The 20067-nt window shown below is 43.4% G+C and overlaps 1 long non-coding RNA gene across 1 annotated transcript; it reads right to left on the minus strand.

The window, feature by feature from the left end:
• Window positions 1–3862: 3862 nt before the first annotated feature.
• LOC123481096 lies at window positions 3863–19391 on the minus strand. Its single transcript, XR_006659920.1, has 4 exons — window positions 19172–19391; window positions 11815–11897; window positions 4519–4643; window positions 3863–4105 (listed from the first exon to the last, which is right to left on the minus strand). It is a non-coding gene; the product is annotated as an uncharacterized LOC123481096 (long non-coding RNA).
• Between the last annotated feature and the right edge of the window lie 676 nt (window positions 19392–20067).

Genomic DNA, 20067 nt, shown 5'->3' on the forward strand with positions numbered 1-20067 from the left:
CAGGTAGAGACAGAACCACAGCAGAGGGATGCAGGAGCAGATAGAGACAGAACAGAGGGATTGTGGAGCAGATAGAGACAGAACAGAGGGATGTAGGAGCAGATAGAGACAGAACAACAGAGGGATGTAGGAGCAGATAGAGACAGAACCACAGCAGAGGGATGTAGGAGCTGAGATAGAGACAGAACCACAGCAGAGGGATGTAGGAGCAGATAGAGAAGAACAGAGGGGGATGTAGGAGCAGATAGAGACAGAAGCAGAGGGATGTAGGAGCAGATAGAGACAGAACAGAGGGATGTAGGAGCAGATAGAGACAGAACAGAGGGATGTAGGAGCAGATAGAGACAGAACAGAGGGATGTAGGAGCAGATAGAGACAGAACAGAGGGATGTAGGAGCAGATAGAGACAGAACAGAGGGGATGTAGGAGCAGATAGAGACAGAACAGAGGGATGTAGGAGCAGATAGAGACAGAACAGAGGGATGAGGAGCAGATAGAGACAGAACAAGGCAGAGGGATGTAGGAGCAGATAGAGACAGAACCACAGCAGAGGGATGTAGGAGCAGATAGAGAAAACAGAGCAGAGGGATGTAGGAGCAGATAGAGACAGAACAAGGGATGTAGGAGCAGATAGAGACAGAACCAGCAGAGGGATGTAGGAGCAGAGTAGAGACAGAACAGAGGGATGTAGGAGCAGATAGAGACAGAAACAGAGGGATGTAGGAGCAGATAGAGACAGAACAGAGGGATGTAGGAACAGATAGAGACAGAACAGAGGGATGTAGGAGCAGATAGAGACAGAACAGAGGGATGTAGGAGCAGATAGAGACAGAACACAGAGGGATGTAGAGGAGCAGATAGAGACAGAATTTTGCAGAGGGATGTAGGAGCAGATAGAGACAGAACCACAGCAGAGGGATGTAGGAGCAGATAGAGACAGAACGCAGAGGGATGTTAGGAGCAGAGTAGAGACAGAACAGAGGGATGTAGGAGCAGATAGAGACAGAACAGAGGGATGTAGGAGCAGATAGAGACAGAACAGAGGGATGTAGGAGCAGATAGAGACAGAACCACAGCAGAGGGATGTAGGAGCAGATAGAGACAGAACAGAGGGATGTAGGAGCAGGTAGAGACAGAACAGAGGGATGTAGGAGCAGATAGAGACAGAACAGAGGGATGTAGGACAGATAGAGACAGAACCACAGCAGAGGGATGTAGGAGCAGATAGAGACAGAACAGAGGGATGTAGGAGCAGATAGAGACAGAACAGAGGGATGTAGGAGCAGATAGAGACAGAACAGAGGGATGCTTAGGAGCAGATAGAGACAGAACCACAGCAGAGGGATGTAGGAGCAGATAGAGACAGAACAGAGGGATGTAGGAGCAGATAGAGACAGAAACAGAGGGGATGTAGGAGCAGATAGAGACAGAACCACAGCAGAGGGATCTGTAGGAGCAGATAGAGACAGAACAGAGGGATGTAGGAGCAGATAGAGACAGAACAGAGGGATGTAGGAGCAGATAGAGACAGAACAGAGGGATGTTAGGAGCAGATAGAGACAGAAACAGAGGGATGTAGGAGCAGATAGAGACAGAACAGAGGGATGTAAAGGAGCAGATAGAGACAGAACAGAGGGATGTAGGAGCAGATAGAGACAGAACAGAGGGATGTAGGAGCAGATAGAGACAGAGCCACAGCAGAGGGATGTAGGAGCAGATAGAGACAGAACAGAGGGATGTAGGAGCAGAGTAGAGACAGAACAGAGGGATGTAGGACAGATAGAGACAGAACAGAGGGATGTAGGAGCAGATAGAGACAGAACAGAGGGATGAGGAGCAGATAGAGACAGAACCACAGCAGAGGGATGTAGGAGCAGATAGAGACAGAACCACAGCAGAGGGATGTAGGAGCAGATAGAGACAGAACAGAGGGGGATGTAGGAGCAGATAGAGACAGAACCACAGCAGAGGGATGTAGGAGCAGATAGAGACAGAAACCACAGCAGAGGATGTAGGAGCAGGTAGAGACAGAACAGAGGGATGTAGGAGCAGATAGAGACAGAAACCACAGCAGAGGGATGTAGGAGCAGATAGGGAGAGACAGAACAGAGGGATGTAGAGAGCAGGTAGAGACAGAGCCAGAGGAGGACAGAGAAGCAGAAACAGAGACAGAGGAGCAGAGCTAGATACCTGAATCTATAGAGCTAGTTGTATCTCTTTGGCTGAACCATCACAATGACAAGCTACTATCTGCATACTGTCTCCCTGGGTAACGGAAGCTTGGGAGGAGAGAGACTTCAATATTAGACTTTCAGAATCTAAACCACCAAACATTATTAATCCAAACCAATGTGTCTGCAATATGCTGCTTAGAATCCCTGCTTGGGAAAGAATGATTGGCTGGCTAGATGGAACAGAGAGTGGTTTGAATTCTAATGGAACTGTAAAGTAGTTCTGAATTCTAAACATTAAAATAGCGTACATTATGGTAATTCCAATTATTTTACGTCACAATTCAGTGTAAGCACTGTAGGTGGTTGTGGTTTAATAGTTAGAATCCTAACGGATGAATGCGCTGGCCTGGGGGTTGAAAGAACAGCTAACTGAATGGGTGAGAAGTAGAAATGACAGCTAACTGAATGGGAGGTAGGGAATGGACTGGTGGGGGGTTGAAAGGTCAGCTAACTGAATGGGAGGTAGGGGAATGGACTGGTGGGGGGTTGAAAGGTCAGCTAACTGAATGGGAGGTAGGGGAAATGGACTAGTGGGGGGTTGAAAGGTCAGCTAACTGAATGGGAGGTAGGGAATGGACTAGTAGGGGGGGTTGAAGGTCAGCTAACTGAATGGGAGGTAGGGAATGGACTGGTGGGGGTTGAAGGTCAGCTAACTGAATGGGAGGTAGGAATGGACTGGTGGGGGGTTGAAGGTCAGCTAACTGAATGGGAGGTAGGGAATGGACTGGTGGGGGGTTGAAAGGTCAGCTAACTGAATGGGAGGTAGGGAATGGACTGGTGGGGGTTGAAAGGTCAGCTAACTGAATAGGAGGTAGGGAATGGACTAGTGGGGGTTGAAAGGTCAGCTAACTGAATGGGAGGTAGGGAATGGACTGGTGGGGGGGTTGAAAGGTCAGCTAACTGAATAGGAGAGTAGGGAATGGACTGGTGGGGGGGGTTGAAGGTCAGCTAACTGAATGGGAGGTAGGGAATGGACTGGTGGGGGGTTGAAGGTCAGCTAATTGAATGTGTCGGTGGAAGAATGGATGGTATGGAATGGAATGAATGGGAGGGAGGTAGAGAATATACAGATTGGTAGTGGTGGAAAACAGGAGTCAACTCTGAAGATCGATCCAAAGCTTCAAAGATTCACTATATGTGAATGGACTGTAACTAGTGGGGAGGGTGGTAGAATGGATGGGTGGTATGGAATGAGGGTGGGGGGGTAGGGAATGGACAGGGTGGGTGATATAGAATGAGGTGGGAGATAGGGAATGAACAGGGTGGGTGGTATAGAATGAGGGTGGGAGATAGGGAATGAACAGGTGGGTGGTAGCTAGTGGTGAAGCACAAAGTGAACTCTTAATGAAGATTGATCCAGCCCAGCCAGAGGCAATCCACTGTGGGACAGTAAGGGACTCATAAATCTCTGGAATCCACCTCCTCCCTTCCCCCTACCTCCCTCTTCCTCCTCGTAGAAAAACAATGGGCAAATCATCAATTTAATTTCGATCCACTTCTGGAACAGACTACTCAATTAGGAACCAAACCGAATAAAACTGACTTGAAACAGGGAGGGACTAACTGAACTTGTCCAATAAGAAACACTCATTTTGTTTTTCTGTTGCATGTTTTGCTAGTGTGTCCCAATGAATACAACCCCTGGTAGAAGCAACAGGAAGCACAATTATCCCAACAGGAAATGATGTATTAGCCTCACCTTTGAACTTGTGGAAGACGGCCCAGAGCTCAGCGATGTCTGTAGCGAAGGTGATGTCTGTGTCCAGGACGATGACTTTCTGCAGGTCTGGGGGTAAGGTCTTCGTGAGCACCAGCTTCATCAGACCGTAGATACCGGAGTAATGCTTGTTGGGGATCCATGACACCTCAGCCTGATGGAAGAGAAGGAGGTAGAGCTGTGCTGTATAACAGACCCTAACCAGACAGTCTTGTTGGGGATCCATGACACCTCAGACAAGATTAACAAACATACAGAAACAGGCTGAACAGAGAATTTATATGTTTGAGGGGATCTGTGGAGTGAAGGTTAACTGTACAGGGGGTTATAACGCTCAGTGTATCCTGTGAGAGTGAAGGTTAACTGTACAGGGGGTTATAATGCTCAGTGTATCCTTTGAGAGGAGTAGAGATGTGGTTGGTTGGGAAGGTAGCCAGGTAGGTGTCTCACCTTGAGTTTGTCACCCCTGTAGAAGTCTACACTCACTGCAGGGACAATCCAGGTGTGTGTGTGTGTCACGCAGGTGTGTGTGTGTGTGTGTGTGTGTGTCACGCAGGTGTGTCTCACCTTGAGTTCGTCTGCATCGTAGAAGTCTACCCTGACTGCAGGGACCATCCAGGTATGGAACAGAGACGCTAGGATCTGCTGGGCAGTAGAGTCTGTTATGATGTGGAAGTGGGAGAGGGTTCCGTCTGTCACACACACACACACACACACACACACACACACACACACACACACACACACACACACACACACACACACACGGGAGGGAGGGAGAAGATGAGACTCAGAGCAGAGACGCAGTACTTTGAAGTAGAAATACAGAAACAACATGAAACCTCTGGATATGCAACAGACAGAACAACATGGAACCTCTGGATATCAACAGACAGAACAACATGAAACCTCTGGATATCAACAGACAGAACAACATGAAACCTCTGGATATCAACAGACAGAACAACATGGAACCTCTGGATATCAACAGACAGAACAACATGAAACCTCTGGATATCAACAGACAGAACAACATGAAACCTCTGGATATCAACAGACAGAACAACATGAAACCTCTGGATATCAACAGACAGAACAACATGAAACCTCTGGATATCAACAGACAGAACAACATGAAACCTCTGGATATCAACAGACAGAACAACATGAAACCTCTGGATATCAACAGACAGAACAACATGGAACCCTGGATATCAACAGACAGAACAACATGACACCTCTGGATATCAACAGACAGAACAACATGAAACTCTGGATATCAACAGACAGAAACAACATGAAACCTCTGGATATCAACAGACAGAACAACATGAAACCTCTGGATATCAACAGACAGAACAACATGAAACCTCTGGATATCAACAGACAGAACAACATGTCAATTGGCAATATTTTATACAGTAATAACTACTGTCAGTATACAGCACTCTGATCAAGAGGAATTGGTCTGTTTCAAGCTGTGTACACACACAGTTTCTCTGATTCAATCAAAGGCATACTAAACATGGCTATAGACATGATAGATCTGCTGCTCACATAACAAGTGTACATCTACATGTCTGAGAGTCGGTGTATTGAGCTGTGAGGGCTTGAGAGGAGGCAGCACACACACACTCACACTCACACTCACACTCACACTCACACAGACACAGACACAGACACAGACACAGACACAGACACAGACACAGACACAGACACAGACACAGACACAGACACAGACACAGACACAGACACAGACACAGACACAGACACACAGACACAGACACACACACCCTACACTCCACTCACCTACACTCCACACTCACTCACACTCACACTCACACTCACACCCACACACACTCACACACCACACACACACACACACACACAACAAACACACCCACACCCACACACCCACCCACACAAACACCCACAAACACAACCACAAACTCACACACACACACACACACACACACACACACACACACACACACACACACACACACACACACACACACACACACACACAGGACAGTGAGCTCTCTACGCCAACATGAGTTTGATTCGTATTCACAGAAATGGACTAGGAAGGGGACTACTTTGTTTCTGATCAAACACATTGCCAGGGCCTGAGAAGAAGGTCAGGTTGTGACAGGGCATCAGTAGGTGTTTCACATTGTTCTGTTCAGGGTATCAGTACGCCTGGATACTTCTGTGGTTTTCCTCCACAGCTCCGAGTGACTGTTGAGATGAATATGTCAGCTGTAATGTTTGGTGTTGCCTCTGTCTGTACTCTGGGCTGTCAGACGGAAGCACAGCTCTGGGGGTTAATAAATGCTGTCATATATAAAGCTGAACAGATGCAAGGTCTTCTCTCTAGACCCAGGATGACATTCACCAGGATGACAGGATAGACTCCTTGTCTATAAATCGATTCCATTCAGAATATTCTTCAAAAGAGACTGTGGATTCCTGCCGTGAAATATCTTACTGGGCTCTTGCACACTGGAAGGACCTCGTTATGACACAATGGATGACATTATTTATTAACCTAAGCAATGTGTCTGATCCACACAGAATAAGAATGTGTCTGATCCACACAGAATAATAATGTCTGATCCACACAGAATAACAATGTGTATGTGATGCATTCAAAAAAGTCAGCTACCCTATGAGAGAAGAGGAGAGGACTGTGTGAGAGTTAGTAGTGTGAGAGAGAGAGAGAGAGAGAGAGAGAGAGAAGAGAGAGAGTGAGGAGAGAGAGAGAGGACAGAGAGAGAGAGAGAGAGAGAGAGAGAGAGAGAGAGAGAGAGAGAGAGAGAGAGAGAGAGAGAGAGAGACACAGAGAGAGAGAGAGAGAGAGAGAGAGAGAGATAGAGATAGGGAGAGATAGAAAAAGAGAGAGAGAGAGAGAGAGAGAGAGAGAGAGAGAGAGAGAGATGAGGTGACAGTAAAGTAGTGAATTACAGCCCAGGCCCAAATTACACACTGGCTGCTAACTGCAGTGTTTACGTGGCGAACACTGCATTTAGAAAATATAGAAATAGCCAGAGATCTGGACTGTGTCTGTTAGCATGAGTTCCAGTTCACTTCATAATGGTTTAACTGAAATTCTCATCACAGTTTTCATTAATTAACCTGATACTCCAGGAGCTAATTAAAAAGTAGGGAAGCTAAGGATGTCCCAAATAGTACCCTATTCCCTTTATAGTGGTATGTCCCTGTGGGCCCTGGTCTAAAGTAGTGCACTATATAGGGAATAGGGTGCCGTTCTCTGGTCTAAAGTAGTGCACTACATAGGGAATAGGGTGCCATTCTCTGGTCTAAAGTAGTGCACTACATAGGGAATAGGGTGCCATTCTCTGGTCTAAAGTAGTGCACTACATAGGGAATAGGGTGCCATTCTCTGGTCTAAAGTAGTGCACTATATAGGGAATAGGGTGCCATTCTCTGGTCCCAAGTAGTGCACTATATAGGGAATAGGGTGCCATTCTCTGGTCTAAAGTAGTGCACTATATAGGGAATAGGGTACGATTCTCTGGTCTAAAGTAGTGCACTATATAGGGAATAGGGTGCTATTTGGGACACAGAATAAATGTGAATCCTGTTATGCTCAGCGCTTATCCTACTGACTGATAACTAGTCATACCTCACCTCTGTCTTTCCTCCTACAGCTGTATGGTTTAAACCACTATAATAATAATCATTATTATAATAATATAATATGCCATTTAGCAGACGCTTTTATCCAAAGCGACTTACAGTCATGCGTGCATACATTTTTTTTTTTTTGTGTATGGGGTGGTCCCGGGGATCGAACCCACTACCTTGGCGTTACAAGCGCCGTGCTCTACCAGCTGAGCTGAGGACCACATTTAGGACCACCATTATCACCACTGGATCCTCTGTCTTCTCCTACAGCTGTATGGTTTAAACCACTAGAATAATAATCATTATTATCACCACTGGATCCTCTGTCTTCTCCTACAGCTGTATGGTTTTAAACCACTAGAATAATAATCATTATTATCACCACTGGATCCTCTGTCTTCTCCTACAGCTGTATGGTTTAAACCACTAGAATAATAATCATTATTATCACCACTGGATCCTCTGTCTTCTCCTACAGCTCTATGGTTTAAACCACTATAATAATAATCTTATTATCACCACTGGATCCTCTGTCTTCTCCTACAGCTGTATGGTTTAAACCACTATAATAATAATCATTATTATCACCACTGGATCCTCTGTCTTCTCCTACAGCTCTATGGTTTAAACCACTAGAATAATAATCATTATTATCACCACTGGATCCTCTGTCTTCTCCTACAGCTGTATGGTTTAAAACCACTATAATAATAATCATTATTATCACCACTGGATCCTCTGTCTTCTCCTACAGCTGTATGGTTTAAACCACTATAATAATAATCATTATTATCACCACTGGATCCTCTGTCTTCTCCTACAGCTGTATGGTTTAAACCACTAGAATAATAATCATTATTATCACCACTGGATCCTCTGTCTTCTCCTACAGCTGTATGGTTTAAACCACTAGAATAATAATATTATTATCACCACTGGATCCTCTGTCTTCTCCTACAGCTGTATGGTTTAAACCACTATAATAATAATCATTATTATCACCACTGGATCCTCTGTCTTCTCCTACAGCTGTATGGTTTAAACCACTAGAATAATAATCATTATTATCACCACTGGATCCTCTGTCTTCTCCTACAGCTGTATGGTCTAAACCACTAGAATAATAATCATTATTATCACCACTGGATCCTCTGTCTTCTCCTACAGCTGTATGGTTTAAACCACTAGAATAATAATCATTATTATCACCACTGGATCCTCTGTCTTCTCCTACAGCTGTATGGTTTAAACCACTATAATAATAATCATTATTATCACCACTAGATCCTCTGTCTTCTCCTACAGCTGTATGGTTCAAACCACTATAATAATAATCATTATTATCACCACTGGATCCTCTGTCTTCTCCTACAGCTGTATGGTTTAAACCACTATAATAATAATCATTATTATCACCACTGGATCCTCTGTCTCTCCTACAGCTGTATGGTTTAAACCACTATAATAATAATCATTATTATCACCACTGGATCCTCTGTCTTCTCCTACAGCTGTATGGTTTAAACCACTATAATAATAATCATTATTATCACCACTGGATCTCTGTCTTCTCCTACAGCTGTATGGTTTAAACCACTATAATAATAATCATTATTATCACCACTGGATCCTCTGTCTTCTCCTACAGCTGTATGGTTTAAACCACTATAATAATAATCATTATTATCACCACTGGATCCTCTGTCTTCTCCTACAGCTGTATGGTTTAAACCACTAGAATAATAATCATTATTATCACCACTGGATCCTCTGTCTTCTCCTACAGCTGTATGGTTTAAACCACTAGAATAATAATCATTATTATCACCACTGGATCCTCTGTCTTCTCCTACAGCTGTATGGTTTAAACCACTATAATAATAATCATTATTATCACCACTGGATCCTCTGTCTTCTCCTACAGCTGTATGGTTTAAACCACTAGAATAATAATCATTATTATCACCACTGGATCCTCTGTCTTCTCCTACAGCTGTATGGTCTAAACCACTAGAATAATAATCATTATTATCACCACTGGATCCTCTGTCTTCTCCTACAGCTGTATGGTTTAAACCACTAGAATAATAATCATTATTATCACCACTGGATCCTCTGTCTTCTCCTACAGCTGTATGGTTTAAACCACTATAATAATAATCATTATTATCACCACTGGATCCTCTGTCTTCTCCTACAGCTGTATGGTTCAAACCACTATAATAATAATCATTATTATCACCACTGGATCCTCTGTCTTCTCCTACAGCTGTATGGTTTAAACCACTATAATAATAATCATTATTATCACCACTGGATCCCTCTGTCTTCTCCTACAGCTGTATGGTTTAAACCACTATAATAATAATCGTTATTATCACCACTGGATCCTCTGTCTTCTCCTACAGCTGTATGGTTTAAACCACTATAATAATAATCATTATTATCACCACTGGATCCTCTGTCTTCTCCTACAGCTGTATGGTTTAAACCACTATAATAATAATGCATTATTATCACCACTGGATCCTCTGTCTTCTCCTACAGCTGTATGGTTTAAACCACTATAATAATCATTATTATCACCACTGGATCCTCTGTCTTCTCCTACAGCTGTATGGTTTAAACCACTAGAATAATAATCATTATTATCACCACTGGATCCTCTGTCTTCTCCTACAGCTGTATGGTTTAAACCACTAGAATAATAATCATTATTATCACCACTGGATCCTCTGTCTTCTCCTACAGCTGTATGGTTTAAACCACTATAATAATAATCATTATTATCACCACTGGATCCTCTGTCTTCTCCTACAGCTGTATGGTTTAAACCACTAGAATAATAATCATTATTATCACCACTGGATCCTCTGTCTTCTCCTACAGCTGTATGGTCTAAACCACTAGAATAATAATCATTATTATCACCACTGGATCCTCTGTCTTCTCCTACAGCTGTATGGTTTAAACCACTAGAATAATAATCATTATTATCACCACTGGATCCTCTGTCTTCTCCTACAGCTGTATGGTTTAAACCACTATAATAATAATCATTATTATCACCACTGGATCCTCTGTCTTCTCCTACAGCTGTATGGTTCAAACCACTATAATAATAATCATTATTATCACCACTGGATCCTCTGTCTTCTCCTACAGCTGTATGGTTTAAACCACTATAATAATAATCATTATTATCACCACTGGATCCTCTGTCTTCTCCTACAGCTGTATGGTTTAAACCACTATAATAATAATCGTTATTATCACCACTGGATCCTCTGTCTTCTCCTACAGCTGTATGGTTTAAACCACTAGAATAATAATCATTATTATCACCACTGGATCCTCTGTCTTCTCCTACAGCTGTATGGTCTAAACCACTATAATAATAATCATTATTATCACCACTGGATCCTCTGTCTTCTCCTACAGCTGTATGGTTTAAACCACTAGAATAATAATAATTATTATCACCACTGGATCCTCTGTCTTCTCCTACAGCTCTATGGTTTAAACCACTAGAATAATAATCATTATTATCACCACTGGATCCTCTGTCTTCTCCTACAGCTGTATGGTTTAAACCACTAGAATAATAATCATTATTATCACCACTGGATCCTCTGTCTTCTCCTACAGCTGTATGGTCTAAACCACTAGAATAATAATAATTAGTCTCACGTTAGTGCTCTAATTCATATCATAACTCACGTTAGTGCAAGTCTATACCACAGAGTCCTTGCTTACTGCAGACGAGAGATGTGTGGTTTGAGCGTGTCACTACAAGCTTGATGTCATTGCGTTCTAGAAATATGGGACCAAATACTAAACTTTTGACTACTTTAATACACATAAGTGAATTTGTCTCAAAAGTGTCTCTCCACGTAAACACTGCATACTCTGTCTCTGTCTCTGTCTCTGTCTCTGTCTCTGTCTCTGTCTCTCTCTCTCTCTCTCTCTCTCTCTCTCTCTCTCTCTCTCTCTCTCTCTCTCTCTCTCTCTCTCTCTCTCTCTCTCTCTCTCTCTCGCTATCTCTCTCTCACTCTCCCCCACCCCCCACCCCCCCAGAGCCCCCACAGAGGAAGAGCTGAGGGTTCGCTGAGGTGGTGGCGTTGCCAAGCAACGGAGAGTAGGCGGCAGCATATTCAGATTTCTGAGAGAGAGGAGGGCAGCAGACAGGCCCAGCTGTGTGTGTGTACGTACCTGTGAAAAAGGACAGACTTGACGAGTGTCACCACATCACGACTGGCGTTGTACCCGGCGCACACGATGGCCACGTGAATGGTCTTAGAGGAGAGATCGAGAGATCGAGGGAGAGAGAGAGAGAGAGAGAGAGAGATTGAGGGAGAGAGAGGGGAAAGAACATTATTTTCCATCACATTATTTTCTAAAAAGTACAACCTGATTTGTACTCTGCTTGTAGCACTAACAGAACCACTTATCACAGGTCTCTGAACACTAAGCACCATTTAGTTTAGGTAATTATTTCAGGGATCAGTGTTAATCCCACATCAAGACTAAATCCCACATTAGAACCCACTATAGTAGCACCAGAGGAAGAATAGAGTATGTGAATCACCAATAACCAGATCAAGCCCAGGGATATTGATCTACTGTCCTCTAGAAACCAATCGGTCTTGGAAAGTCAACGTTAGCACAAGTCTAAAGCCCTTTATTCGCGGGATGCACATTTCGTCACAATATTGTTTTGAACGTTCATTTTAGGACTTGATGCCCGACTGAGTGTTCTACTCAATGCATTGTCTTGACGCTGACGGAGATTTCAACAGAAGTGCATTGCAGTTGCTTGGAAATACAATGACATTTTCAAAAGGAGTCAAATCATTAGTAGGAAACCCTTTTTGTCATCATTGTGATGAACCCAGATTGACTTTAGATCAGTGTTTCATCTGGAAAAATGTGTAGCAGCAGGGGGGGGGGAAGGTCGCAGAGGAGGGTTGAAGGGGGGGAGGGGGTGTCCCCCGAGATTATTTTTATGTAGAAGGACTGAGGAGCTCAGTTCTGGAGACTTTTTAAAAGGACATTCTACTCCAAAATGAATGAAAATAAGCATACTGACACCATCTAAAATATAATTTCCTCCTCCAGAAATTAGCCCAATAACACATTGGTCAAATGATTTTTACCATATTGGGCCATGTACAGCATATAGCCTATGCATGGTTCATATTATCAGGTATTAGCTATTAGCAATAAACATTATCACCTTTAGCCCAACTGATGCAGCAAAGTGCAAATAAATAGGCTGAAGCATGGGGTTGCATATCTGCATTTACCCTGTTGGGCTAATCATTAGCCAGATCTCAAATGTCATCTTTTAACTAGTTATTATCATATTGATTCATTTTATGTCCCAAAAAAACTTGCATAAACTCTGAATATAATGTAGTCCTACCTGTTAGGGTAACTTAGGGTAACTTGGGGTTTTTAGGGTAACTTGGGGTATTTAGGATTAATTAGGGTAACTTAGGGTAACTTGGGGTAAACTTGGGGTTTTTAGGATACTTTGGGTAACTTGGGGTAACTTGGGATTTTTTGGGGTAACTTAGGGTTAATTATGGTAACGTAGGGTAACTTGGGGTAAACTTGGGGTAACTTGAGGTGACTTAGGATACCTTGGGGTAACTTGGGGTGACTCGCCCCCCTGGATAAAAAGCCCCCTGTCTGTACTTCTCACAGAAACCACTTCATGTCACAATTTTTCCCCGGTTTCCACTACTCTTGCTCAACAAAAAATATTATCTGTCTCATCACAATTTTTTACGTCATTCCAAATAAATGATTTTGAGGTAGAGAGGCGTTGTACCCCAAGCCACCATACAATTGACCTGTGTTACATTTAGCCCCACTCTCCCCTATGCACTGAATGTGTTACATTTAGCCCCACTCTCCCCTATGCACTGAATGTGTTACATTTAGCCCCACTCTCCCCTATGCACTGAATGTGTTACATTTAGCCCCACTCTCCCCTATGCACTGAATGTGTTACATTGCGGTGCGGTAACGTGCTTGACCATGCCTCTGCTAAAAACCCTGGGTTTAAAATGGCGCTGTTCGCGCATATTTAGGAGTTGAGAAATAAATAAAGTAGGAATGGAAAGTTGGGATTCCCAAATTCTTTTTAACAAAAGCAATTAAAACTGCTGTTTTCGCGATTGCAAGAATTGTTGTGCATTGACTGCTTGTCAGAATGCATGTTTCCCTCACCATGGCAATTATAACATGAATGCACCACGAAAGGAATATTTATCTTGCATAGAACACAACAACAAGCCGACTAGGTAAACATATAAACTATTCTACTATGGGGTTGTTCGATTTTTCTATTAAAATTAATCATTTTGTTTGCAGAGGAAAAGTACATGTGGAATGTTGTAGCATCTTAAAAATGTGGCGCATCAGAAATATTTTTTCATGTTCCATATTTTTGGTTGTTGTTGCGTGGCGGCAATGATTTTGCCATGGCGCAGCACCACAGCAAAATGAGTGCAGCGGAAACACTGCTTCAGATGCTGTATAACTTTGGCCAGCTAACTAAGATGGAGGGCACCGCCGTAATTTAGGTAGCTAACGTTAGCATTGCTAGCTATTTTAACAAAACTTTGCTAGCTAAATTGCAACATTGCTGTCTCTCTAAAGTACATTCGCCATAAACATAATGATGGCAAAGTTGTTTTTCCGACTAATTATTTGCCTACTTCAGCAATGTCAACGTATTTCCAGGCCACTTAGACGAAACAGTCAACATTTACAGTTCGTAATGACTGGGCATCCGTCTACTGTTGGGCATCAATATGCTGCAGCATCTGTAGAACGTTCATAACCATGGCAACAACACGACTGAGTGACAGAGGGGGGCAACCTATGAATAGGGAGTCTAAATGTACAGCACTGCTCCTGTTGTCCTGCTGAGTTGAATTGGAAGAATCATATATTTAGCAACCTTACATGACTCCTGAATGACTCTTATCTGACTCATATATGAAATCCTACTGCTCCTGTTGTCCTGCTGAGTTGAATTGGAAGAATCATATATTTAGCAACCTTACATGACTCCCAAATGACTCTTATCTGACTCATATATGAATCCTACTGCTCCTGTTGTCCTGCTGAGTTGAATTGGAAGAATCATATATTTAGCAACCTTACATGACTCCTGAATGACTCTTATCTGACTCATATATGAATCCTACTTAAGTCCATTTCAGTCTCTTCTACTGATGTGAAAGGAGAGTTTCTACAGCCCGTTCCAGCTCCTCCATTTATAGCACACGGACGGTTCCTCCACTTATCCCTGATCCGGCTTGACTCAGTGGCAGGACAAACTGTCCCATTTCTCTCCTTCTGTCAAAGCCTTTCTTCCGTCTCTCCTCTCCGACCGCCTGTAGTTTGGGTGTTATCAACCAATCAGAGGGTTGTGATGTTATCACCCAATCAGAGGGTTTGGGTGTTATCACCCAATCAGAGGGTTGTGGTGTTATCACCCAATCAGAGGGTTGTGGTGTTATCACCCAATCAGAGGGTTGTGGTGTTATCACCCAATCAGAGGGTTGTTGTAAAGCTGGGAGGAGGAGGAGTGACTCAGACAGGGTCTTCATTAGGTCTCATCTCCGGTCCTTCTCTAAAAACGCTCACTGTTATTCCATTATCTACGATCTTCTCTACACACTCTGTTAGTCCTTTGTAATAATAATAATAATAATATGCCATTTAGCAGACGCTTTTATCCAAAGCGACTTACAGTCATGTGCGCGTACATTTTTACGTATGGGTGGTCCCGGGGATCGAACCCACTACCCTGGCGTTACAAGCGCCGTGCTCTACCAGCTGAGCTACAGAGGACCACTTGTCTATGGTCTTCTCTACAAACACACACTGTTACTCCATTATCTATGGTCTTATCTACAAACTATGTTAGTCCAATACCTACAGTGAGGGGAAAAAAGTATTTGATCCCCTGCTGATTTTGTATGTTTGCCCACTGACAAAGAAATGATCAGTCTATAATTTTAATGGTAGGTTTATTTGAACAGTGAGAGACAGAATAACAACAAAAAATCCAGAAAAACGCATGTCAAAAATGTTATAAATTGATTTGCATTTTAATGAGGGAAATAAGTATTTGACCCCCTCTCAATCAGAAAGATTTCTGGCTCCCAGGTGTCTTTTATATAGGTAACGAGCTGAGATTAGGAGCACACTCTTAAAGGCAGTGCTCCTAATCTCAGTTTGTTACCTGTATAAAAGACACCTGTCCACAAAAGCAATCAATCAATCAGATTCCAAACTCTCCACCATGGCCAAGACCAAAGAGCTCTACAAGGATGTCAGGGACAAGATTGTAGACCTACACAAGGCTGGAATGGGCTACAAGACCATCGCCAAGCAGCTTGGTGAGAAGGTGACAACAGTTGGTGCGATTACTCGCAAATGGAAGAAACACAAAAGAACTGTCAATCTCCCTCGGCCTGGGGCTCCATGCAAGATCTCACCTCGTGGAGTTGCAATGATCATGAGAATGGTGAGAAATCAGCCCAGAACTACACGGGAGGATCTTGTCAATGATCTCAAGGCAGCTGGGACCATAGTCACCAAGAAAATAATTGGTAACACACTACGCCGTGAAGGACTGAAATCCTGCAGCGCCCGCAAGGTCCCCCCGCTCAAGAAAGCACATATACAGGCCTGTCTGAAGTTTGCCAATGAACATCTGAATGATTCAGAGGAGAACTGGCTGAAAGTGTTGTGGTCAGATGAGACCAAAATCGAGCTCTTTGGCATCAACTCAACTCACCGTGTTTGGAGGAGGAGGAATGCTGCCTATGACCCCAAGAACACCATCCCCACTGTCAAACATGGAGGTGGAAACATTATGCTTTGGGGTGTTTTTCTGCTAAGGGGACAGGACAACTTCACCGCATCAAAGGGACGATGGACGGGGCCATGTACCGTCAAATCTTGGGTGAGAACCTCCTTCTCTCAGCCAGGGCATTGAAAATGGGTCGTGGATGGGTATTCCAGCATGACAATGACCCAAAACACACGGCCAAGGCAACAAAGGAGTGGCTCAAGAAGAAGCACATTAAGGTCCTGGAGTGGCCTAGCCAGTCTCCAGACCTTAATCCCATAGAAAACCCATAATCCCAAACGTCAGCCTCGAAACCTTAATGACTTGGAGAAGATCTGCAAAGAGGAGTGGGACAAAATCCCTCCTGAGATGTGTGCAAACCTGGTGGCCAACTACAAGAAACGTCTGACCTCTGTGATTGCCAACAAGGGTTTTGCCACCAAGTACTAAGTCATGTTTTGCAGAGGGGTCAAATACTTATTTCCCTCATTAAAATGCAAATCAATTTATAACATTTTTGACATGCGTTTTTCTGGATTTTGTTGTTGTTATTCTGTCTCTCACTGTTCAAATAAACCTACCATTAAAATTATAGACTGATCATGTCTTTGTCAGTGGACAAACGTACAAAATCAGCAGGGGATCAAATACTTTTTTCCCTCACTGTATGGTCTTCTCTCCAGACACTATTAGTCCATTATCTATGGTCTCTCTACAAACTCTGTTACTCCATTATCTATGGTATTCTCTCCAGACACAGACTGTTAGTCTGTTACTCCATTATCTATGGTCTTCTCTCCAGACACAGACTGTTAGCCTGTTAGTCCATTATCTATGGTCTTCTCTCCAGACACAGACTGTGGTCACAGACAGGCTGTGTGTTGGACTGACCGGCAGAATGAGGACAGGAGACATGGGCAATAAGAAATGCTCATAGCACAGTGTAGCTGCTAAAACACATCACCACTCTCTCAGGAGGCTTGCTAGGACATATGTGAAATCTCTGATGAAGGTGCAAAAACATATATAACAATGTGATTTTCTGGATTCTTGTTTTAGATTCCGTCTCTCACAGTTGAAGTGTACCTATGATAAAAAATGACAGACCTCTACATGCTTTGTATGTAGGAAAACCTGCAAAATCGGCAGTGTATCAAATACTTTTGTTCTCCCCACTGTATGTGAAATCTCTGATGAAGGTGCAAAAAACACAATGCCTCTTTCTCAGAGCCTTGCTAGTGACGAAAGTGTCTGAAATGGGTATTATGTAACATGGTTAAAGTTACATCAACGACCCACATGGACACAGCAGTGGGCATATTGCATTATTACATCACATTACTAAGACCCTCCAATAATCCTGCTGTTAGAATGACCTCTGACAGAGAGACACTTTATGAGCGTCGCCATGATATCACAATATTCAATATCACCAGGCTTTAATACAACCAGACCTTCAATATGACCAGGCTTTAATACAACCAGACCTTCAATATGACCAGGCTTTAATACAACCATACCTTCAATATGACCAGGCTTTAATACAACCAGACCTTCAATATGACCAGGCTTTAATACGACCAGACCTTCAATATGACCAGGCTTTAATACGACCAGACCTTCAATATGACCAGGCTTTAATACAACCAGACCTTCAATATGACCAGGCTTTAATACAACCAGACCTTCAATATGACCAGGCTTTAATACGACCAGACCTTCAATATGACCAGGCTTTAATATGACCAGGCCTTCAATATGACCAGGCTTTAATACAACCAGACCTTCAATATGACCAGGCTTTAATATGACCAGGCCTTCAATATGACCAGGCTTTAATACAACCAGACCTTCAATATGACCAGGCTTTAATATGACCAGGCCTTCAATATGACCAGGCTTTAATACAACCAGATCTTCAATATGACCAGGCTTTAATACAACCAGACCTTCAATATGACCAGGCTTTAATACAACCAGACCTTCAATATGACCAGGCTTTAATACAACCAGACCTTCAATATGACCAGGCTTTAATATGACCAGGCCTTCAATATGACCAGGCTTTAATATGACCAGACCTTCAATATGACCAGGCTTTAATATGACCAGATCTTCAATATGACCAGGCTTTAATACGACCAGGCTATTATAGGCTCTCAGTCCTTGACCTTCTTGCTAATGGTTCCCTAGAAGGTCAGTAACAGGCGAAATGCTTATATCTCCATGGTAGCATCATGGTATAGTCACGTGTAGCTCAGTTGGTAGAGCGTGGCGCTTGCAACGCTAGGGTTGTGGGTTCGATTCCCACGGGGGACCAGTATGAAAATGTATGCACTCGCTAACTGTAAGTCGCTCTGGTAAATGAATAACTAAAAAAAAAAAGTACAGTACTGTATATATCAAATAGAAATGTCTGTTTGATGTTTCGATGACCTTGAGTGTAGGCGCAAAGCTAATGGACAAAATGCAGTGCTGAAGGTTACAGTACTGGTGCATTTCTCTAGCTGGTAGAGAATCAATATCTACTATATGTGCACAGTACTGTAAAGATCAACTGTAGGAGCAGCAAACAGACATTAGCCCTGTCTTGTACTCTGTTGCTCACTGCAAGCACAGTACTGTAAAGATCAACCGTAGGAGCAGCAAACAGACATTAATCATATCTTACTTCCTCTTAGTGTAACTCACCTCACACTTGTCTACCGGTGGTTGCTGCACACAGTCTGACCTGTTGCCCGTGGAGCCAGCTTTAAGCCCCGCCTCGTTGTCCCCTGTTCCCTCCTCCGAGTGGGTCTTGCTCTGGTTGCCGTGGTGATTGGCGTGATGGGAACCAGGGCCAGCAGGGCTACGGGGGGGTCGGCTGAGTTCACGGCGGAGAAGCTGGTTCTCCTCTTCGACCTCACGGACCCTCAGCCCAACGCCTCCCTAGACACACCCTCCCCAAGGCCCCGCCCCTGGCCCTGGCCGTCAACGTGACAACTGAGGCAACAGGGGCGACAGGGGAGGGGCTTCACTGTATAGGGGGAGGAGACAGAGAAACAGGAAGTTGATCAGAACCAATAGTGCCACATTCATTAGACCACTGAGGGCCACATTAAATCAGCTCACTGGCCAGTTGCGGCTCGTAGGCCACGAGTTTGAGACCACTGCAATAAGCCATTCGCCTGGTCCCAGATCTGTATGTGTTTAAGCCAACTCATCTTCTGCTGGCTAAAGCACAGGCAGACTAGAAGCAGGACATCATCACCTCAGGGTATAGACTCAGCAGGAATCTCAACTTCAACTTTAGCTCAACTCTTAACTCAGCTCAACTTCTCTCCATGAATCAATACGAATCGTTGACATTGCTGATATGATATGATGACAGATGAAACCAGAGCACTACAACTAAAGAAAAAGCACTTGAGACAAGGACTAATGTCACTGACTAGTGGTTAGTATCTCTATCAGCCTAGCATCACTGACTAGTATCTCTATCAGCCTAGCATCACTGACTAGTATCTCTATCAGCCTAGCATCACTGACTAGTATCTCTATCAGCCTAGCATCACTGACTAGTATCTCTATCAGCCTAGCATCACTGA

Source organism: Coregonus clupeaformis, unplaced genomic scaffold, assembly GCF_020615455.1.
Source record: "Coregonus clupeaformis isolate EN_2021a unplaced genomic scaffold, ASM2061545v1 scaf1946, whole genome shotgun sequence".
NCBI classification, from domain to species: domain Eukaryota; kingdom Metazoa; phylum Chordata; class Actinopteri; order Salmoniformes; family Salmonidae; genus Coregonus; species Coregonus clupeaformis.